The following is a 24,472-nucleotide window of genomic DNA, read 5'->3' as shown; positions in this document are numbered from 1 at the left end:
GCTGTAGTGAAAGGAGTTTCAACACGTTGGGAAATGTTTTCCCCTTGCAGAAAAAATACAAACGTTATGGAGATTTTCCCAAGTGCCCATGTACAATTGTTCCTTTGCATTTAAAAAAAAAGAATTATATTGGTGCTTATTAAATATTCCATACTAACAAATCATGGAAGGAGAGCAACCACAATAGTACAACGAGTTACAATCAATAATCCATCATCAATTTAAAACCAAAGTGTAGAGAGAAGGCAAATGTGTACACAATTCATATGTTAAATATAGCAGCTACCAAAAAAGTGGAAATGCTAAAGATATAAAGTGCTTTAACTATACAGATATCCACTTTAAAAGCCCTTCCAACAAACAGGACCATCCCTTCAATCACTTATTTAGACAAGTCGCCTTCCAACTGCTGGGAGTTTAACCATTCTACAAGAGGTCCTCAGATTCCCCCCACTTCTACCTGACCGTCCGTCCTTTGTGCTCATAAAGCACAGTTGTCATGCTAAAATTGAAAGAAAGTGTCATTGACACTGTTGGAGGGGGTTGAGGATCAATCCATCCAGAGGCAATGCAAATTCGATATACTGCAGTCGCAATTAATATTAAGGGCCCCCCCCCCCCTAAAAAATCATGGACACCCCACCCCTATCAGCTTTACTTGGGGAGTCAATACCAGGCTAATGTTAAAGACATTTTCGAAAAATTTGGAGATCTGTGATCTAGCTGTGGGCATGTACAAAACATATTAATCAAATCCGCTTCAAGGGCTCGGCAGCGAGGGCAGTTTACTTCATCTTTGCCCCCCCCACCCCCCACCCCCCAATAGGCAATCTTTGTGGGAGTAAAATATAAATCAAAAATTGTTTTATAATGCTGTGCCTGTAAATCGGAGGAGCAGAGTACAGTACAACTTAACTCCAGAGACTCATAAAAGTGAAGATTGTTAGATTAAAGTTCCTACTGCCGTTTGCCATTGTGTTTCTCTAAGTCAACAGGCACCACAACACACAGAATAACATACGTTGAGCTAATTGAAGATTCCTCCGTTCCTAACAACAGGTCCAGGAGTGGCACCCTGGATAATCCTGCAATGCTCACGGATTTCTTTTTTTAAAAAAAATTTTTATTAATGTTTTTTTGTCAGCACTTGGAGCACACAATACAGTTTACATACTACAACAATTATATATACAGAAAGCAGAAAAAAAAATATCTTTGACACTTATATACACTCCGGGTTACATAACATTCCTATAATCCAAGCCATGTAGTTACAGGTTGCCATATACGACAGCCTTGCCTTTTTTCCGCCGACCCTTAGTTCTATACAATGCCATCTCAAGATGATATATTACAAGCAGCTTTTTTTGCCAATTGACAAAAGATGGAGGATTAGCATCAAGCCATTGCGAGGTTATAGACAGCCGATACAAAGCCATACATATGAATATCATCCCCTCCACATCAACCGGTCGCCCGTTACTTTGCCATCCAAAAATTACCAAAGATGAACTTATTTGTACTGGAATTCCCAAACTACACCGCATAAAGGTCTGTATTTCCCTTATAAAATCTTTAAGTTTAGGACAATTAAAAAACATATGGAGTGAGTCAGCGGCATATTGGCCACAACGACTACAGCTAGTTCCTCTACCTGTATTCCATTTAGCCAGTTTCCCCGGGGTGTAATAAAGATCAAAAATTGCCATGTGGGGGAGGAGCTACGCTAGCAACCAAGATGGCCGCATAAGCTCCCTGCTCCGTCGACCTCCCTCGCAGGCGGATCTATCCTGAACTTAATCCTGACCTCCCGCCAGACTCTCGTGTGTCTGAATCGTCTCTGAGTCCAGGGGCGCAATCCCGGAGTCTTTATCACCCTTTTTGACGAAGTTACACCGTCTGTCATTTTCGGGCCTCCTCCAGACTATAAGCCGGGGCCTCGAGTACTGACCCAGCCGGGTTTCAGTTGAACAACATCGGCCGCGGGTACCTGGCAGGGTCCGGTCTCATCGGAGTGACACGAATTCTCGATCCTGGCGGTGGTCTCGAGTCCCTGCGTATACTAGCCGGACAGCGACGAGACGTGGATGCCTTGGTGAGTGGGGGGCTGGTTCCTAGGGCCCTGCTGCAGCCCTCGGGGTCCGCGGGGGGGGACCCCCGCTCTCGGCAGCGGTGTAAAGAGCGCGAAGCCTGAGAGTCGCCAGTCGCCTTTGCCCACCCCACTCCTGTTGATTTCCCCGGAGTAGCCGGCCTCCGGGGTTGAAGACCTGCTTTGTCTTTGATTAAGCGGAGATGGATCGGACGACGTATGGACCGACACTGGGGACCGTAATGGCCGCCATCGGGGCTCTTCACTGGCAAATGGAGGCCGCTCTCCACAAATTAACTGTACGCCTTGAGAATATCTGTTCGAGACCGGACTCTGGCCCTGAGTCAGACCCGCCACATATGGTGACCCCAGCTAAGCTTGAATTTATCCGAGAGGAGTACCCCGAGCATCATCATAATCTGGTGCCAATTGTATCTGCCAACTACGGCGGTCCGCGACTGGAGCCCCTGACCATCCAGCAAACTCGGCAAAGTCATCGTCTGCACAGGCCTCATTTCTTTCTTCGTTTCTGGAGACCTCCATCGATATGCTTTGGATTGACTTTCGAGTTTCTGATAGACTTCGAGACTTGACTCTTCTGATCCTTTCAGGCTATATTGATCCCCTCCCTTTTCTACAACGTTTCGACTCTTTTGCTATTATGCTGGTCCTATCGAAAAGGGTTTGTGTGATGGATCGTAGAGGCCAGGGCTGAACTTGACTGTTTTAATTCTGAACAGTGACTTCCTTTGACACTGCTGGGTGATATCGGTGGGAGTGAGGGCCAGATGGGATTCTGCTTTTTTGGGTTTGGTGTACTGACTGTGTTCGACAATGGGATTTGCTGCCTCTGTGGTGTTTGGGGCTGGTCGGGATGGTCTTTTCTCTTTTGGTGATTTCCCTATCAGTTTGCTTATCAGTCTGCTTTACCTCGCTTAGTACCATGGTAGGGAACAACTGCTCGCGGCGGGGGGGAGGGGAGTCCGGGAGCCCGTATCGTATCGTAAGACATTCCTCCTCCATCTTTTCCCTTCCTTGGGGTGTAGTTTAGGGGGCGACAGGCACGCTGCTAGTGGGGTTAGGTCATAGCCATCCGCAGGGGTGCAGGGTGGAGGGTTGAGGGTTTTTTTTTTTTCCTTTATTTTGTTCTATGACCTATCTTTTTCCCTTTTCCCTTCTTCACAAGAGATGTAGCATATTCTCCTGAGCCTGTTGTTATGCGTATTCGGGTGTTGAGTGTCCATTCTTTATATCCTGTATCCTTGGTGGGCGGGTTCTGATAATGTTTGCTTATGGTTATTTGTATTGTATTGTTTTGACCCAGCTTCGGCTGGTATTGATACTTTCCGGATGCCTACAATTGTATTGTATTTCTTCATTTCATCTGCCCGTTCGCCACTGTACTATGCTCTACCAACGATACCCGAAATGTACATTTCTACTCTTGTGTTATAATTAATAAAAATATATTAAAAAAATAAAATTGCCATGTAGTTCTGGCTTTTCAGCGGGCCATTAATCAAAACATTACGTGAAATTTCGATACTTCTCGTCATATTAACCCCTTCAAAACCCAGTTTAATGGCCCATTTTGCCTCCTGAAACTCCAAATCATCTTTAACCTCGCTCAAAAATAACTGATACAGAAGACCCATTTTTCCTCGTACTTTAAGTAATTCCATTATCTCAATTTTCCGTAAAATAATTGCATTCTGCGCTTTTTTCCCCTCACAATAACTGCGCAGCTGGAGATATTTAAAAAAATCCCCTCGCAGTAGCTTAAATTTACTTTGTAGACTTTCAAAAGACATAAATTGTAATCCTACATATAAATCCCCTAAAGTATGTATTCCTAAATTATACCATCTTGTCATAACCGAATCAACAAATATTGTGGGTAATATAGGGCAGCCTTGTAGTGGAGTGTATATGTTCAAATTCTGGCCGATACCCAACCTTTTTTTCGTTTTCCTCCAAATTGTATAGGCTGCTATTACCGGCTTAAACCTCTTTTTTTTTTAAATAACTAGGCTCAATTATACGATTTAAGCACTGCTTAGATTCTTGGCCCAAGAGCATCTCATATATTGAAGGTGCCGCATGATCAGGGGTTGTATCTTCTGGTAACAATAACACTCCCATATTTTGTAAAATTGCAACCCAATGATATAGCTGAAAATCTGGTAGTCCCCAACCTCCTCTTTCGCGTGGTAGAATACACCGTTTCATAGCACGCCGTGCCCGGTGGTAACTCCATATAAATCGTTAGCACATTCTCTCAATGCGAGAAAAGTATACTGCTGGTATTAAGAAAGGGATGGCCCGAAAAACATATAAAAATTTCGGAAATATCAACATTTTGATAACATTGCAACGACCATACAAAGATAAGTGAAGATTATTAATTCTTTGCAGTATTTTGTTTGACGAAGATATAATAGGATCGAAATTTTTAGCAATATTATCCTCAACATCGGCTGTTATTTTTATGCCTAAATACATTGCCTCAGAATCTAAATTAATATTCTCAGGTCGTCCAACCTGTGAATGAATCACCTGTGTTTTTGCCACATTCAGTTTATACCCTGAGTGTCGTCCGAAGGCTTCAGCCGCTTGGATAATTCGGGGGGGTGCTTCAGTTATATTAGCGGTTACAACCGCAATGTCATCCGCATATGCATAGACTTTATGGCATTGTGTCCTGATCTGTACCGGATTAATACTATTATCTGTCTCTATTCTAGAGATAAAGGGATCGATATACAGTGCAAACAGGAGCGGGGAACAGGGACACCCTTGTCTTGTCCCCCTAGCTATAACCACCTGTTTCGATAATCTACCCCCTATCCGAAGTGTAGCTGTTGGATGTAGGTACATCATTTGTATAGCTTTTATAAATTCAGAAGGAAAGCCCTTCCAAGCTAGAACTGCCCACAAAAACCGTCAGGTGACCCTGTTGAATGCCTTTTCGGCATCCAGCAGGGACACTCCGACCGGTGATCTACTATTCTGAGCCCAGTCCAATATCGGTATTATTCTACGAATATGATCAGTAGTATCTCTGAGCTGTATGAAGCCATGTTGGCGTAATGACACTAACTCTGGCATCAGGTCATTCATCCTGTTAGCTAAAATTTTTGAATAAATCTTGTTGTCTGCGTTTAATAAAGAAATGGGCCGATATGAACCCATTTCTAATGCATTTTTCCCTTTCTTTTTAAAGATAACTATTGTAGCCTGCGACCATGAATCTGGTGCTTGTCCGTTAAAGGCTTGTTGACATGTTTCTAATAATTCTTTCTGAATTGCTGTACGAAACGTCCTATAGAATTCCAGAGGGATAGAGTCCGGACCCATAGCTTTTCCCTGTGCTAAACCCATTAACGCCGCTTCCACTTCCTCCCAAATCGGTGGGGAAGATAGAATTACCCTATGATGTTCAGCCAATACGTTAGTCACTAAAGGAGACAAATAGTCTAGCTCATCCTCACCACTTATTCCGTCTCCAGACTTGCAATATAATGCTTGATAAAAATCGTGAAATGCATGAAGTATCCCACTTTTTTCCTCTTGTAGCATTCCATTCATGTCTGTGATTTTAACAATATCACTGTATACGGCCTTTTCCCTCAGCCTTTTTGCCAAAAATCTCCCTGTATTTTCACTGTACTCGTATGCTTCTTCTTTGTATTGTTTATATTTCTCCGCTATCTGCTCAGCCACATTGGAATATGCCAGTGACCTGATAACCGTTAAATCTTGTTGGGCTTTTTTTATTGATTCTAAGTCTCCACCTTGATATATTACTTGCGCTAATTTATGTTCTTTCCTCATAACCTCAGTAAAATGTTGATGATGCTTACTCAACCATTGTTTGCGTTTATAATTAGAAAATTTAAGTGTTTCCCCCCGAATAACGGACTTGAATGTATCCCATACAACCCCTTGCGAGGCCGTGCCCTTATTTATGTCAAAAAATTCCTGAATTTGGTTAACCATTAGTTGGCAATAATCTTCGTCCCCTAATACCTTCCTATCAAAGGTCCAGGTTCTCTGCTGTATCTTTTGTGTCAGTTCCAGCTCAAGCTCTAAAATCACAGGGTTGTGGTTCGAAACCAATTTTGGATGAATAACTATATTGACCTTATTCAACAAGTCGGCAGAAACCAAAAAATAGTCTAATCTAACAAACTTTGTATGGGGAGCAGAAAAAAATGTATATCCAGGGTTCTCAGGGTATAAAACATTCCAAACATCATACAAGCCTTGATCCACCATTAAACCACGTAAAGCACTATACATTAGAGTTTTTCTTCCAATATATCTGTGGTTCGATCTGACATTTAAAGCAGCCGGAATGTTTATATTCAAGTCCCCACACAATATAACAGATTGTGGCCATTGGGCCAATTCTTCATTACCAAAATTGAACAATTCCGCGTCATCCAGATTTGGCCCATATATATTACATACAGTAAATATCCTACCTTCAATCATTAACGTTCCTATAGCCCACCTGCCCCAATTATCTGCAGCAGAATTAATACACTTACCCAAGCTTTGTCTCATCAATATGGCCACCCCTCTTTTTATCCCAGTTTGTCTAGAACAAACAACCAGTTGCATACCCAAATTCTTCAAGAGATCTTTTTTTAACCAAGGCTAATATATCAATTTGCAATATTTGAGCAATTTTGGCCAACATTTGTTGGTTCTTAACATTATTCATACCAGCAATGTTCAACGTACATATTTTCACCTTTTTATTCGTCATTAAAGAAAAAAGAATTCTATCCCCAGCATCTTGACCTTTAACAATACCTCTTCCTCTTTCAGTACTAAAAATATTAACAAAAACGTATAATTCTCATACTTCTGAGCCTTCCATGCCCACTTGTGCTCTAATGCTGACTTTTCACCCTGCCACCACCACCCCCTCTGGACCACCCCCAACTCCCTCCCCACAATCCCCACCCGGCCACCCCTCACCCCCCCCCCCACACACATGAGGCCCAGGGGCTATTAGTGCCCGCATAATATGGAGTACCATGCCTCCCTTTTCCGAGTCTACCCGGGGAGAAAGAGCACCCATATTGATATATGAACATGAGCAAACCAAATCAAGATCTTAAGTCCTCTAACTTATACTCTATACTCTATACACTTTTCTTTTTAAGCCGTTCCACAGATTGATTCTAAGTATTCTTTTGCTTTGCTCTCCATAAAAAAGAATTTCGTCTGCCCTTTAAACAACACTTTTAACTTGGCTGGGTTCTGCAGGTATGCCACTGCCCCTTTACTCTGGAATTGTGGGATTAGCTGACGCAAATGCCACCGTTTGGAAACTGTCGCTGCACAAAAGTCAGGTCTCACAAAGAAACTACAGCCTTTGGCTAGCGCCCTCTTGTCGGGGCGAGCTCATGAGAAAATATCTTCTCTTGCCAAAAAATTGTTAAAGCATACTAAAATTGCCCGTGGAAAATTTTCTTCAGTTTGTCGATTTTGCTTCTTATTGAACGGGAAGCGATGAGCTCTTTGTATTTCTTTCATCCAATCCCATGATGTCAGTTCCGGAAAAGCTTCCTGTAACAGTTCTGCAACAAACTTCCGTGTATCTGATCCCTCTTTCTCCTCAGGTACCCCCAGAAAGCGCAGGTTATTTCTACGGCTTTGATTTTCCAATTCCATAAGCTTGTTATTGAGATCGTCTCTGTGACCCTTTACTAAATCCAATTCCGCTTTCTGAGCACCCAATTCGTCTTCCAGCACAGAAATTCTAGACTCAGTTTCAGTCACCCTGTCTGCAGTCTCAGCGCAGCTTTTTATCGCTTTCCTCACCGCATTTTTAACTTTACTGCACATAGCCTGGGTACGTAGATTCTCAGCCTTGCTTTCCTCCCTATGTTTCATCATTGTCTCGTATATAGTCGCTAATGTTATCTCCTGTGGGTTGGTTTGGTCTATAATCGCCGCACTAGCATCCAAAGGCTCTAAATCCTTTCTGCCAGTCTTTTCTTTGGCCTTAGTGGCTGAATTGTTCCCTTTCCCAGCAAGATTGTGATGACCTCTCTTCGTTCGTTTTTTGACTGTCAATTGACTTGCATTCGGGGAAACCAGACTGGCCCTCAAGAATAGAATAGAATTTTTCTCCCACCTCTAGCTTTTTTCCTGTTGCGTGACTAAGTATTTCCAGAGTCCCAGTATCAGCCACCACCTCTCCCATATCATTATCTTCGCTGTTCCCCTGAATCTGAGACTCATTTTGTCTAGATTGTGTAATGATATTTGGCTCGCTTGGCTCATTTAGAATTCCGTCTCCGTCTTCCGGGATCTCTGTCCCTTCTTTTTGTGTATTTACAGCTCCATTGTTTAATGTCATACTAATCTCACGACCCTCCTCTGTAGTCGCGACATCACAAGCCTCGCTCTCGTTCAGCGGGTCTGTTCTACCGAGGCTAACCGGAATACCAGACTCGTCAGCATTTGCGCTTATAATTAAGCCTCCTCCAGGAGTTACTCCTTGCTGCACAGAGTTCTTTTCCTTCTGTTGCTCAAACATTGCCACCAGGCTATGTGACGTTACCCGTGAGCCAACCGTGCCCCCAGAACTAACATTACTTTTTTGTACTGTCTTCGAAGAAGGTTCCTGGGCTCTTTCAATCTCAGGGCCATTTTCTGTGCTATCCACTATAACGGTAACCGCTGCAGGCATCCCCGTCTTCCCCGGCTCCGTTCCTTTATTCCTCGCGTTGCCACAATTTTTTGAGCTGCGGGTTAACACCGTTGTTTGCGCTTGTGCCTTCATTGGTTTAGGAGGCATTTTCACTTGCCCCACTGTACCACTACTGCCCTCCACAATGCTCAGGTGAACCCCCCAGAATGGGGTAGGGAGACGCCGTAACCACCGGAGCCAGAATCGTCTGCGCGCAGGAAAACAGCCAGCCTGCATTAAAGTTCCCGGCTTTAACTGAGCAGCCGATTGCTCACGGATTTCTTCTGCATAAAATCACGCATTTGCAAGTATTTACAAAAATCCCTATGGCTCAGATCAAACCTAGCCTGAAGCTTCTCAAATGATGCTAAGCTCTGACCTTGAAAAAGATCTCCAAGTTTTAACAGCACATGCCTCTCCCACCTTAACAGACAGGTATCCTGAAATAAGTCTTGCAATACGGGATTCCTCCACAGAGGAGTATACCAGTTCAATCTCTCTAAACAAACCTTTTTTCAGAGGGCTGCCCAGTTTTTAAAGGCTGCCCGAAGCACTTTAAACCAATCTTTGTTGTAGTAGCTGGGTTCCACCTACCTTAACAATCAAACCTTAGCAATTAGTCCAATTACTAGCTCACAAACTGCGGATTCACACTGTTTTGACCTATGCGCCCTGTCATTACTTCCCATACGGATTCCCATATGATGGAGAGCAGCGGCCAGCTGGTACAATTTAAAATTCCGAGAGCCTATCTCCCCTCTCCCTGGGTAGAGTCAAATATTTAATGGCCCTCCTTGTTTTACCATATGACCATATGAATCTAGAGACCAGAGTATGCATTGCTTTAAACCAAATTCAAGTGGGATAGCACGAAAGTGATGTAGGATCTTCCATAAAAATATAATTTTCACTATGTTACACCGGCACTCGATGGATAAATGGAGGTTATTCCATTTCCCAAACTCTTGTTTTGCTTTCCCAAGTATCAGGGCAATATTGTTTTTAACCAGCTGATCTAATGTTGCATTGATGTTTATACCTAGATAAACCACCTCCTCAACCACCCGCAGATCCTGAGTGATAATGAACCGATTTGCCACCAGTTGTGTCTTATGGCGATTCAGTGACTATCCCAAAAACTTGCCAAACTCGTCAGCCTCCTCCTACTCCACTATCTGTAAGGTGGCATCTGGATTTGCCATGACTACTGCAATATGATCTGCATAGGCCAAAATGTTCATGTCCCAGTCATGGCACCTTACTGGTATTATACCTGGATTAGCCTCTAGTCTGTAAATGAAGAGATTAATATATATCACAAATAGCAGGGGAGACCAAGTGCAACCTTGCCTAGTTCCTCAATACAAATTGGCCCTGATTGACCTCTCATGATTTGTAGCCGGGCAAAAGGTTTATGATAAAGAGCCTGTACTGCATTTATAATGTGTATCCCTAGTCCAAATGATCCCATGGAATACCATAGATATTTACCATAGATATACCCACATGACCATGTCAAACGCTTTTTCGGCATCCAACAGGACTATTGTCATGGGCTCATTCGAAACCTCAGCTGCATTGAAGAATGTAATTGCTCGACGAATATGATTAGCAGTGCCCCTCCCCAGAATAAAACTGCGCTGGTTGATAGATACCAGTTTAGCAATAATACGGGCCAGCCAAGTGGCTAGAAAATTATAAAAATGCCTTTGCATCACTGTTTATTAAAATTATTAGATGGTATGATCCTGGATCGCAAGGGACCTTGCATTTCTTTAAAACAAAAATAACAATGTTAGCAGTAGACCAAGACTCAGGAGCCTTGTAGCCACTCTAGACCTGTAAATAGAGCTCCAAATGTCAGGTTTTAGAACTGTACAAAAGACCCTATAAAACTCTAGTGGGATTTTGTCTGTCCCACATTACTTCCCAGAGGTTAGTTCTTTCAGAGCTGCTTGAAGGTCCTCAACAGAAAAGGCCAGCAAATCTCGAGCCTCCTGAGAGATTATCAAAAATGCAAAATAATTTAGTTGAAAGTAATATGTACATTAACGTGCAATTTGTATTCAACCAAATAGACATTTTAAAATGTGCAAAACTAGTAAGCAGCTATATTTACTAGTACTAGGCCTCAAGCTGCTTTGTTCATAAATGACTCAATAAGGAAATCATCAAGAAAACTGTCTGAAAGTTGACCTTTCTATGGCTATGCCTTATAGTGAAAAGCATCACATAACTGCAGAATGTTTCTAATGATTATTAACATTTTGAAATATTTGCTGAAGAAACTTTATCAATAAATTAAATAATAGAGAATAAGTGCACGCTCCAGAAAGCCATGCTTCAGTGGAAATGCTGACCTTTAAAATATTATTTCATATTATAACAGAAGATGAAGGGCCAGATGTAGAAAGCCTAATACCGGTCGGTAACGGCCGAAATGACCGAATTTCGGCCGTTACCGACCGGTATTAGGGATGTAGGGGCCTAATTGAAGGATTGGATAATTTACAGAATCGGTAATTTAAGGAATCGGTAAATTACCGAATTCCTAAATACCGATTCGGTAAATTACCGAATCCTTAATGTAGGAAGCACTCAAGTGAGTGCTTTTCACTTGTAGGGATTCGTTATTTACCACCAACTGCAAGTTGGTGGTAAATAACAAAAAACGTTAAAAAAACAATTTTGTGCTTTTTTAACAGTGCCATGTGGCAGACATACATGCCCTTAGGGCATTTATGTGTGCCACATGTGCACCCATGCACTATACAGGGGTGCAACAGGGTGTCAATGTGACACCCTGCCACACTTGCAGGTCTACCCCCTATTACCGATTCGGTATTTACCGAATCGGTAATTCTCATTCATTCCTAGGGGCCTCCAGGCCCATAGGAATGAATGTGGAATACCGATTTGGTTACCGAATTTTACCAATTCGGTAAAATTTACCGAATTATTAGCTACATATCATTTACCGATTCTAAAATACCGAATCGGTAAAATTCGGTATTTTAGAATGGATAAATATATTTACCTACATCTGGCCCACAGTGTTAAAAAATGTATTGTTATAGCTCGTGTTTGTATTTTACATAGGGGCATAACATCAAGAACGGCATTAAAATTATCGCCGCTTTTTGGGAAATAAAGTCTGAATTGAAAGACCTCAATGCAGTCAAAATTACATATATTGTTTCACATATCACGATAACTGTCTGTAGTTCATTGTTTAATACATGGGAAAAGCAGACGAGAGCCTGTTCTCAGAAGAATTCTGAAAGCTGATTATACAAGAGGAAAAGATAATGGAACATTGACTGCAACATTAACTGGGTACTCGCCTTTTTAAAATTATTGTAGAGTTATTGTATTTTGAGATGACCAAATGGTTTTTAAAGTATGTGTTGCTGTCTTTGTATTTGTCTTTTTGTACTTTTATGATTAATACAAAAATCGAATAAAGCGGATTGATTGAATTGACTGCAACATCCTTTTTCTACAGTTCATATTAGTGCGTGTTCCTAGAGTGGGAGGAGTGTGGCTCAATGGTTAGAGCGGCAGACCCTGATGCAGAGTTCTGGCCAGGGACCAGGGTTCGATTCCCACTTCGGCGAGTCTTGGGCTCTATTTCCTCGGACCTGTTAATTCTCGCCTCAGTGCCTATTCTAATCACAGGCCCCACGCTGCAACTCTGGGCAATAGCTTGCTTAGCCTCCACACCGGCCCCAACAGCACTAAGGATGCCTGGCTTCACCCTTGGGGTGCCAAGGAGTGGACACTTCACAGGGAAAGCCAGGAGGGGTTCCACAGCGGTATGAGTATCAGCGCCAGGAAGCCGAATAGGCGACACCGCAAGGTGACCGTCTGGTGACAGTGCGCTCTATAAGTACCATGACATTTACATTTACATTTCGGATAATGCTTTTTCCCCAGACGCTTTTGCCAGATGCTTTTTCCAGACACCTTTTTTCCTTCCATATCTGCTCCCCAGGCTGAATGCTGAAGGTTCCATGCTGAAGGAAGAAATATGACTAGCACCTTTTTGAACTTATTGCTGATTGCAGTTTGCTACTGCCACTGCATGATTATTTTTGCTTTATTTGCTTGAGATTCTACGAGGAAGTACTGCTTATTTTGATTGATTGAATTTGAGTTTAGTATTTTGTCTCTTGAACTTTAACTCTTTAGGGGTTCTGACTATCACCATTTTTGCCCCATTCTTAGACTATGGATTCTTTCCTTTATGGAACACACTTGATGCTTTATTATATGAATATGATTTTGATCTAGCCATACTTTTATTATCAAATCTGATATTTGACTGAAATATTGAACTAATTGATTAAAGAATAAAGATTTAACTAAAACTTGAAGGAAAATAAAACCTTTCAAAACAAATTCAAATCTCATCATTGACTAAATTTAGAATTAAGATTATGATTGTAATTTATGTGATGACTAGCTTCCGATTCTCATAAACGACGGCAAAGATCTGTCGCACATGTTCTCAGGGGTGAAGAAAGAGAAAAGAAGAACCTCAATCGAGTGATGAAAGGGAGTGAGGGCTAGCCCTGTGCGTGTGACAATAAACCATATTATTCAAATTGAGTCTCACATCAGCATTAGTTTAGAAAATCTTCCTGTAATCTTCACCCTATTAAGGTCTGTCCTTTGAGATAGCTTTAACTGTCTTGCTAGACTACTGTCACATATAACATAGAAACGTATAGGGGCATTTCGGCAGCAGTCTTCACCTGCTAGTTTGTTAATTTGTCTCTCACATTTCACTTTTGATCAAAACAGCATAAAGCATAGGGCAATGGTTCATCCCATGTCAGCCATTGGCTGCACTCAGTGTAAGGTATGTAATATTGTCTGTTAACTATAACAGTCTACATCACTCCTGATCAACAAGCAAAGTAGTTATTCCCCAGTCTTGTCTTACTTTCTGCCCTCTGTGGATTAGTAGAGCAGTTGAATACCTCAACTTGCAGAACAGAGTTCTTCTCTCATCACCACAGCAACTCTGCCTCATGCACACCGCTGTGAACTTGCCTCATGAAGTACCATGCTGCTTCATGCAGAAATAGTAATGGTCCATGTACTTCATAAACTGGGTGGGCATTTCGAAGTGAGACATGGTAGTGATCCGAAGGGGAATCTCCTTAATACACAGGGTAACTATAACTTACACCCCGCCATGCACAGTTTTCTTATCAATAATTTAATTCCAAATGTTGCAGTGAAATTATCAATGATGTCATAGAAGATGTCATGAGTGATGTAATATGTGAAGTACTTAACAGTGCATGGTGAGGGCGCTATTTATAGTTACCTTAGGGCACAATTTCTATTTACTTGAGATAACTATAACTGGTGAATTTCTGTGATTGTTAGAGTTTAAAACATTACATTATTACTGAATATTACACCGAAATCTAATGTTCCTTTAACTTTTGTTCTTTTCAGTGAATTTCTAGCATTTTGTACAGTAAAGTAATGTTTTATTTCCATATGTAAAGCCAAGCCTTGCAGCCAACCCCCGTACACATTACAAACCCTTCGACCGTGCACAGCATGGAGTTGGTAACAGGGTATGGCCGCAGGTCAACCCAACCAGAGGCAACCAAAACCCCTGCAGGCAACTAACCCCACGCTGCACACTACCTTTTCTTGTGCGCAGCATGGGGTTCTCCACAGGGCCTGGTTCACTGCTAGTCAGGGAATCACCCAGGAGCAGCCAGCCCCACACTGCACTGAGACTTTGTGCATGCATGAGGTGCAGTTGGCTGCAGGGCCTGGCTTGAAGCCAGGCCCTGTGTCCAACTCCCTGCAAGCAGCAAACCCCACAGGGAAAACAACAGGGCTGGTCCTGAGACCAGGCCCTGTGGGTACCCCCCACCCCCACCCCAGCAGCCTGCCATCCTCATTTAAGATGTCATCAGTGATGTCATAAATGATGTCATAGAACATTTCATGTGTAATGTAATATGTGAAGTCATAAGCAGTGCACTGTGGAGGCACATATTACTATAATGGGTGAATTTCTGTGTTTTTTCATTCAAAACATTAATGTTGTCACTGACCTATTCGCCTAGATATAAAGTTACTTTAAACGTAGCTTTTTTTCAGGGAATTTTTAAGGTATTTTTAAAGCAAAAATAGATCTTTTTATCATGCCTAACTATAATGTTACTTTATCCTTTGTTTTTTTCAGTGAATATAGACAGACAAACAGATAGATAGATAGATAGATAGATAGATAGATAGATAGATAGATAGATAGATAGATAGATAGATAGATAGATAGATAGATAGATAGATAGATAGATAGATAGATCCCCAAGGCTGAAATTAACATACATGGGAAGGGGGTCACACGGCCCACCTCCCCTAGTCTCTAAAGGCTCAAGAGAGCCCACCCCATAGTCAAAAGTGTTCAGAATGGAGAGGGGGCTGCATGGCCCTCTGCCTGAGCCTCTAAAGCCCCTGGCAACCCCGTTCCCGGGAGCCGCTAAAGTAATTAAAAGTGAGGGGGCTGTGTGCCTCCTTTCCCTGAGCCACTAATGGCCTCGGAACCCATCACCCAGTACTGGCTAACTAGCTATGTCCCTGGGAGCCCACCCCTGGGAGATAGCAGTTTCCCTGCCCACAATGGTGTAGGCAGGGAAACCTGTGCTTGCTCCCAGTTGGCAGGAGAATAGATAATACTCCCGCCGAGGAGGAGCAAACACAAACTCTGCTCCCTGCTAGTGGGAGCTTTAAAAATGCTCCCGCCAGCTGGGAGCAGACTTTTGATCTGTTTCCCTACCCGCACTGATGCAGATAGGGAAACAGATCAAAATATTGCTCCCACCCAGAAGGAGCAACATTAGTAGCTGCTCCCTTTGGGCGGGAGAAATGCTGGCTCCTGCACCATGCTGGGAGCCGGCTGGGGTCTTGGGGCCTAGGGGCTCTCCCCACAGCCCCCATAAATATATGGTAGGTGGCCTGTGTGGGCACCAGGGCATTTACCTTTGAGTAATGAGGGCCCAAGGAGAAATGTGACTCAGGGAGAGGGGCTGCATAGCTCGATTACCCTTTATTTTTAGTAATTGCCCTGGGAGATGGTGTCCCTGGGGCCTAACAAGGCTCAGGCGGGGTGTGCAGCCACCCTCCCCATTGATTTAAAAAAAAGGCCATGGTAATGGGATCCCCAGGGCCTAATGAGGCTTGGGGGAGATGAGCCATGTGGCTCCTGTTCTCTTTAATTTTAAAAAAGGCCCTTGGGGATTGGGCCCCTAGGGCACAATAAGGCTCGGGGAGTTGGGCTACGTGGCTCCTACCCTTTTATAAACCAAATGAGCTGGGGAAATGGGTCCACAGGGCCTAATAAGGCTCATGGAGTGGGATCACGCACCCCCCTCCCTGTTAATTTTAAAAAAATGCCCTGGTGATGGGGTTACCAGGGTCTTATAAGGCTCAGGGGCTCATGGCTCCCCTCCTTTTTAATAAGAAAAAAGGCCCTGGGGGAAGGGGTGGGCCTAGTAAGGCTCAGAGAGAGGGGCGACTAAATCCCCTCCCCTTTATTAGAAAAAAATGGCCCTGGGCGAGATGTGATCGGTCCTGAACACGCCGCATGGAAAGTGCACAGAATGGAGAGCCCGACTTCCAGCGGCAATGAATTGAGGTTGACAAGCACTAGTCCGTTCTATAGAAGGGGCTTATATACTCTAGTTCCTCCTTTCCTTGAACTGAATAAACTGTCTCCCCCTAATAAGGCTCAGGGGCTCATGGCTCCCCTCCTTTTTAATAAGAAAAAAGGCTGGGGGAAGGGGTTGGCCTAGTAAGGCTCAGAGAGAGGGGCGACTAAATCCCCTCCCCTTTATTCGAAAAAAATGGCCCTGGGGGATGGGGTCCCCAGGGCCTAATAGGTCTCAGGGAGGGGGCAATGCAGCCCCCTCCCCTTTCATAAAAAAGGCCCATGGGGATGGGCTTCCCAGGGCCAAATAAGGCTTACAGACTGTGGCCACTTGGCCCCCCTCCCCTTTAAAATAAAGCACCTGGGGATGGGGTCCACAGACATAATATGCCTCAGGGTAATAGTGGGCATGGTGCCCCCCTCTCCTGTAAAAAACATAAGGTCCTGTGGCCAACCGAGGTTGCCTTTACGTATGGTTGTAAATATTACTTTATATTTTAAAAAACCCTAGCAATTTACTGAAAAAACACAAAGGTAAAGGTAACATTATGTCAGGTTCTGACAGGTTAGCAGAGTATACCAGCCACTAAACTTCAGGAACAGATCCAGCGGGGAAATGATAGCTTCCCAACTCCACCCTGCGCAACCCTCCAGAGAGTATTACTAGCCACTGCCCTGCAAGGATGCACACAGGGGAAAAGGGATAAAGTAATAAAAAGGTAGTAGTCTGACACCACAAGGCTTTCTATATCTTCTCTTTCGAGCATGAGAAATCCTTCTTTCTCACACAAGCATTATATGTCAAACGCCTATCCCCTCTGTTGTACTCACAGGCCTTCCACACCGGGAAGGGTTGTTCTATCAACATTATACTCATTCAAAGTTCATGAGAAGAATGCTTGCAATAGTATAACTGGCCCCAAGCTGACAAATATAAAGCAAGCAAGGCTGATAGTAATCTGCACTGGTAAACAAGAAGGATCTTGGGAAAAATGTCACTCAGATAGTGAAATATAAAATGCAGGCCTCACAGGGTTCATGTTTGGTGTTTTTCAGACTCCTGGATGGGCTTTGTGTCTAAAACGGTCCACAGAGAAAAAGGTGCCTGCAGCAAATAGGTTTTCCTTAGGGACTGATTCGTTGGCCCAGATAGCACGCGTTTGATCCTGAACGCTTCGTGGAAAGTGCTCCGTGTTGTGCTGAGGAAATCCTTCTGGGAGGAGCGTTTGGTCTTCCTTCTGGGAGGAGCGTTTGGTCCTGAATGCGTCTGGAAAAAGATTCTGTGCCAGGCACAGAAATGCTGCCGTAGAAAGCATTTACATCTGAATTCGTAGTGAAGAGTGCTCTATGATGTGCTGAAAGGCAGATGCTGCAAGGAGCATTAAGGACTACTTGTCGGACACAGTAATGCTGCAGTAGTAAGCATTCAGTTCTGAACGTGGCATGAAGAGTACTCCATGATGGCTGCAAGGCAGATGCGGCGAGGTGTATTCGGTCCTGAACACGCCGCATGGAAAGTGCACAGAATGGAGAGCCCGACTTCCAGCGGCTATGAATTGAAGTTAACAAGCACTAGTCCATTCTAAAGAAGGGGCTTACATACTCTAGTTCCTCCTTTCCTGGAACTGAATAAACTGTCTCCCCCAATGTCTTCTGGGTACTGTAGTTCTTACTGTGGTGCTCTATTGCTCCTTCCTCATCAGACACTCGTAACCTAACCAAACATTCACAAAAGTTAAAGAACATGTCTAGGGATTCTTATGTATGCTCTTTACCCGCCTCAGGGCTCAGTCTGCTACAGATGACCATGACACACTATTAGTTAGGTGTGATAAAAAGATCTGTTTTTTTTACTTAGAAATTCACTGAAAAAACTAATGTTAAAGTAACATTATAGTTAGGTGAATATGTCAATGACAAGAATTACATTTTGAACTAAAAAAAACCACAGAAATTCACTGTTCACAGTTACTATGAAATTATTACATTAAAGCCTGTCGGCAATGGGTGGGGCCACAACCTTTGTGGTGAGGCGCACAAAGCATTGAGAACAGAGGTATTCTATTCTTGGGTTAAGTTCCTGGCTGCTGATGCCCACACAAAATTGTTTCACACTTACATTGAAGATGATACACAAGAGGAATACTTTCCATATGTGGACATAGAAATTCCCTTAACTTACCAAGAGCACTTAAATTGGTTTAAAGGCACCCTCCCCAATACAGTAGAAAATGTGAGACTCGGTCTGCTCAGTAAAGAAGGAGTGACTTGTCAGGTCCTAGCTGCTTATACTCTGCATGCTAATCTTGATGATTTAGATACAGTAGAAAAACCCAACTCTATACAAAGATCTAGAAAAGATTTATCCAAGACTCACATAGTACATTATGCAAACACTGTCCGTTACCCTGCGAGGACTACTCAGGCTGCACAATCATAATTGGTTACTATGAGTATCAGCCCCCAAACGCTGAACGCCATAGTGAGAAAGGTTCCCACCAGTCAGGAGCAAATTCATTCTGGATAGCAGAGAAAACAAGCCAAATTGAAGCGTTTTTTCCCCGATACAAGCCCGCAGGACAAACACTGAATATTAATAATATGCTTGCCAATGAGGATGGCTCCTCCGGTGGAAGATTGGGTGACTTAAGGTACCGTCTTCGCTGCACTTTATACCAGACCTCATTGTACCCCTTCAATAGCAAGACCGGCCCTTGACTTGGGGATGAAACTGATGGACAATTTTGTGCTTCAAGCATTATGTTAAGCAACATAAAGGGGGAAGCAGCAGCCGTGGCTATACACCAACGCCTGAGGGAATACACTCTTGCCCAGCAGGAGCGGGAATTGCGTAAAATTATGAAGAATCCTATGCTACACTAGGCCAAAAACATTTGGGAGCCAGACCTGGGAAACCACAGGTTAAGAGTAATTCTGAAAAGGATAACTCTAAGCAAGCTCCTGATTTTTCCAAGAAGAAATGGGACAATAAACAAAATAAAGCACAATCACACGGTGGGTCTCCTCAACAGGAAGTCACTGAGAAAAAATACAATTTGAGAAACTGTGACAATATTAGAAAGCCTGGCAGATATAAGGACACTGATACACGATCCTCTTGTTCCTTTCAGGATTCATCCAATGTGCGTTCGGAGAGAGGTGGACGGTCAGAGGGCAGATCAGAAGAGCGCAAGTAGCCGAAAAGGGAAACACATCACACTTCAGACTACATCTTTAAAGAGGACAAACAAAAGACTCCTAAACCGCAATTCACAAAGAAGAATGTAGCTGGGATTGAAATAAAACATGTCTAGGCTTCTAAGGACTCTGCTTCTGAGTGGGGAGTGGGCAGTGACAATGCTGGACAGTGCAGCAGAAGTTACAGTAGTTCACCGGAACCTGATGGATTATCCGGCGGTAGCAGGGCTGAATGAGCATATCACAGTGAAAATACCTGATACAAGGGCAAGTGTCCCTCATTTTTTATACAAAATAATGCTCCAAATGAAGGGGAACATACCTAGGAACAACAAGGCTCTCTTTTGGGAAAACTTGACATATGGTTACGATATTCTTTTGGCTGAAAGGGGTTGGCCAACTGAGTGTGTGATACAGTGCCCAATGGGAGACATAGAAATTTGACCTGCTTTCTCTGACCTCATTCCAGAATCATTCAAACATTCATATGCTCAGGAGTGGGCGTTATCACAAACTTCCATTAAAATCAGTTCCTCAGAGACAGTACCCAATAAAGCATGAAGCAAAAAAACAAGTTAGAGAAATCTTAGATCAACTTGATTGTCTGGGTGTAATAGAATATTGCACCTCATACATGAATAATCCTTGTTTCCTTTAATGAAATTGGAAAATTCATACCGTTTAGTGTTAGACTACAGACATTTGAACACTTCCATATGCACAATTTCAGTACAAAATGTAGATAGTGTGGCACCAATGAATAACATTGTACAGAAGAAATACAAAATAACAATAGATATCTCAAATGGATTTTTCTGCCAGAATAAAGCGCCTGGAAGCAGATATTTGACCGCATTTTCAGCGATAGGTTCACAGCGTCAAATTTGTCATTTACCTCAGGGGTATAAGAACAGCCCTGGGTTGTTATCAACCAGGGTAACAGAGTTACTTCAACGTTTTGATGAGGAGGCATTGTCCTATATAGATGTAAATGATATTTATCTGACGGATGATAAATTAATGGAACCCTTGACTAGAGTGAACCACATAATTCTTGGGTTTGCTCACCTGGGCTACAAATTTAATTTTAAAAAATCAAAATTTGCCCACCTAAATGTCGTATTTTTGGGACAAGAATTGTCAAGTGAAAGCCAAAGCCTGCAGCACATTTTTTTTAGAAAAATGCACACTGCTTCAATCTCCAACAACTCTTAAAAGACCACAATCCATTTTAGGAATCCTGAATTTTGGCAGAACATACATTTTGGATTAGGCAGAATGAGTAAAAACTTTCAACAACCTGGTTTTTCAATCAACTATTGGACACAGGAAGATACAAACATTTTACGCTCTGTACAAACTGGCATGTTAGCTTCCAAACATTTACACACATGCGCAAACACAACTTACCTGGTGATCCGCATAGTTGCTGGACCAACCGGATACACTTATATCACTTTCAATGAAGGTGATACAGTACCCATAGCATACAAATCACATTTGTACACAAACGCTGAAATATGTTTTGCACCTACTGAGAAAATTCTCACAGTGTCACAGACTGCTAAAATGAGATAAAGAACACTTGCTCAGGGTAAACGGATAGTTGCCATTACCCTGGTACAGCCCATAGAAGACGTTACTAAAGCAAGCATTCCGAATGCCAAAGCATTACATCCAAGATGGATTCAATGGGCTAACTCTCTCACTCTGACAGATGTAGATTACAGTTTGATTCTACATAACAAACATAAGCATTCCTGCAGTACAAACAAGAATTTCCTTTGCCGAATGAAATAATGCTTCTAGATCGATATGAATACACCATTTATACAGATGGATCTGCTCAGCCTGCCGTAAGGACACGCCAACAATATTCTGCAGTGTGCGCAATCGAAAAGGGGCGCATGCATGATGGGAAGTTCCATCCTGAACAAAATCAAACATTCAGTCCCTAGGGCACTGTACAGCAGAGCTGGCAGAACTAAAAGCCCTGCTCCTGGCACTACAAAGGACAGATGTCGAATTCTCAATACTTATAGTGTGTGATTCATACTACTGTGGCCAGTCCTATAATAAATACCTTCACTATTGGACCTAGAATGGATTTTGGGATTCCTAGGGTCAAGCACAAGATGCTTTGGGAACAGGTGGCAAAGCTGAAAGAATGCTTGCCACAGGCACATTGAGTCATCCACATGCTGGCGTTCACGCCGAAACAAATTCCATGGCTGATGAAGCCAGTAGGCAACAGTCCACACTGCTGCCATTGCTGCAATCACTCTTCACACTGATTGCAGATTGGGATTAATACTAACTGCACACTGGAATCTGGCTTCAGCACACACAGGTGTTTCTGCTACAGTCTTGTTACTGATGCAGCGCTATTGGAGGCCTAGTCTAACAAAACAGAGCAAGGACTTTGTCCTCAAATGTGACATTTATCAGTAGGATGAAGCGTTCCACCATAGCACGTCCTCCACAGACAACTCTATTGATTTACAAGCCTCTATTGGTTGTTTATTTTGATCACTGTGGCCCCTTATAGTCAGATGGGGCTTACAAGTACATCTTGGTGGCAGTGGATTCATGCTCTAGATTCCTGTGGATTCGGCCACAGCGCTCGGCTGACACTCAAACTATAATTAAGGATTTACAAGTCTTTTTCGGGACAGAGGCAATTGGCACACTACACTCCAACCAGGGTCTGGCATTTAGCTCTCAGGCTTACAACGAAGCCATTGTAAATTTGGGTCTGACCTTGCTGTACTCCTCCTCCTACCATCCAGAGGGAAATTTGGTAGCTGAGAGGAAAACCTGTGACTTAAAGCAGTCCTTAACATCAAGGGTATTAGGCTTGGGTGAAAGTTGGGTCAATCACTTATATAGGGTCTAGAAGGTACTCAATAACATGTCAAGAAAAATCCCTGGGAGGTTGTACTCCCTATGAACTCTTGTTTGGTGTAAGAATGTGGGTACCAGACCTCAAACATTCCAGCACAGTGGTGGTGGAAACACCCTTTGACAACAATAAACGTTTGGCTGTTTTACAGGAATTCAATTAATTCAAAGCAACGTCCAAGTAAAACGCCCGCAATTGAAGAAGTGAAGGTCGCACCGGCAAGAGCTGCGTGGGTTCCCAAGATTGAGTCCTGGTCAGATAAAAAATTGTGGACAAGAAAGAATTTGAGCCATCTTGCAGAGTGCCTGTTCCTGTCCTGACTGTCGAAGGTACCAAAACTATACTTCTTCCACCTTTTGCCAGCTGCTCCGACAAAGGTTTGTCTCAATTGATATGCTCAAACCACACTATGTGGCCTATTCTCAACAATAAGCCAGGGTAGCTGCTCCACTCCTCTCGCTACCGTTCAGGAAGTTCAGATGAAAGCTTTAATAACTACAGACGATTGCACTCTGCAAAGAGAAGGTGTAAACAACAATGAAGTATCACTTCTTCCTGTTAAAACAACTACCACCGTACAGTCTACAAGTACTGAAAGCTCAATTCGAAAAATTGTCAATGTCGATGTGAATATGCCACAAATAGAGTCATCTCCCAGCCATACAAAACCTGGTTAGCTACTTCATGCATTATGACGACTTCTCATCAGATTCAAGTGAACCTGAGATGCCACCAAGGCCTGTCCCTTTCAAGATACGAGTGTATGCTCTCTAGCTTTGGCTGAAACAGACATATTTTGTTGCTCCTTGAATACATCTTTGGACTACAATTGGATAACTTTATCTGGTCCTATGGATTGGTTTGGTAACTGTCTTTTTCCTACTTTAGAATAGGCACTATCTCCCAGGACGCTCTGCAGTACAGTTCTTGAACTTGGGTCTGAAACCACATGCATCATCGCTCCTTGAACTAAGGGACCTCTCCCTGGTGAACATTACAGCAGTTCCAGTTTCGGAAGAAATAGTTTGGAACAGGGTACCGTATGATGTGTATGGTCCCAGTGAACTTTTACAGATACCGTATTTGTTTAACATTTTTGAATTATATTATCACCTCTAGCACTTTCTCCGATGATTGGGACATTCAAACTGTACAGAATTTGCTTGCACATCTAGAGCAAACAGCTACCTTTTCTAATGATGAATTGTATGATGGTATATTTAATTTTGGTGACATGTTTTGTTATCAACATTATGGTCACCATTTTTTACACAATGTTAGTATGCCATGGACTGTTTACAATTACACTCAATGAGAACACTGCCCAACACCGCCAAAAGGTAGATCGAAAACATTTGCACAAAGGTTTGCTTATTTCTCTGGTTTTGACACATCAGACCCAGCCTCTTGTTATTATAGGCTTGCACCTACACCTGTGAAGACAAATATGCTAACACACACCAAGTTAATATATTCTGCTTCCTTTATTTCCCAACGGCATGTACAAGGTTTCGACTTTTTGAAAAACACCATAGACAATAAATGTGTCTGAGGGACAAAATAATGGCAAGTTCAGGGAACTGAGGCCTTATTTAGAGCAGGCCTCATACCACATCAAATGATTTTCCTGAATTAAACAGTGCAACACACTTCTTGTTTTGGAAAAGACAAGATGAAGGATTTGAACATGCCCTTTATTCGTGAGTTCTCACCTTTTGAGAACTGGCAGCACTTAACACACTTCAGTGAGGATACACTATATACCATGATACATAATTGTTCTTTTAATTCATCAGACCCCAATTGGAAGGGATGGTTGGTTTGGCCTGTGAACACAAATGGGTGTCAATCTAGATTCCTGGGCTACAAAGATGGGTTTAGGATCAG

This window comes from Lissotriton helveticus, chromosome 8 (assembly GCF_964261635.1).
Source record: "Lissotriton helveticus chromosome 8, aLisHel1.1, whole genome shotgun sequence".
Classification (NCBI taxonomy): Eukaryota; Metazoa; Chordata; class Amphibia; order Caudata; family Salamandridae; genus Lissotriton; species Lissotriton helveticus.
Note: the sequence above shows the minus strand (reverse complement) of the source record.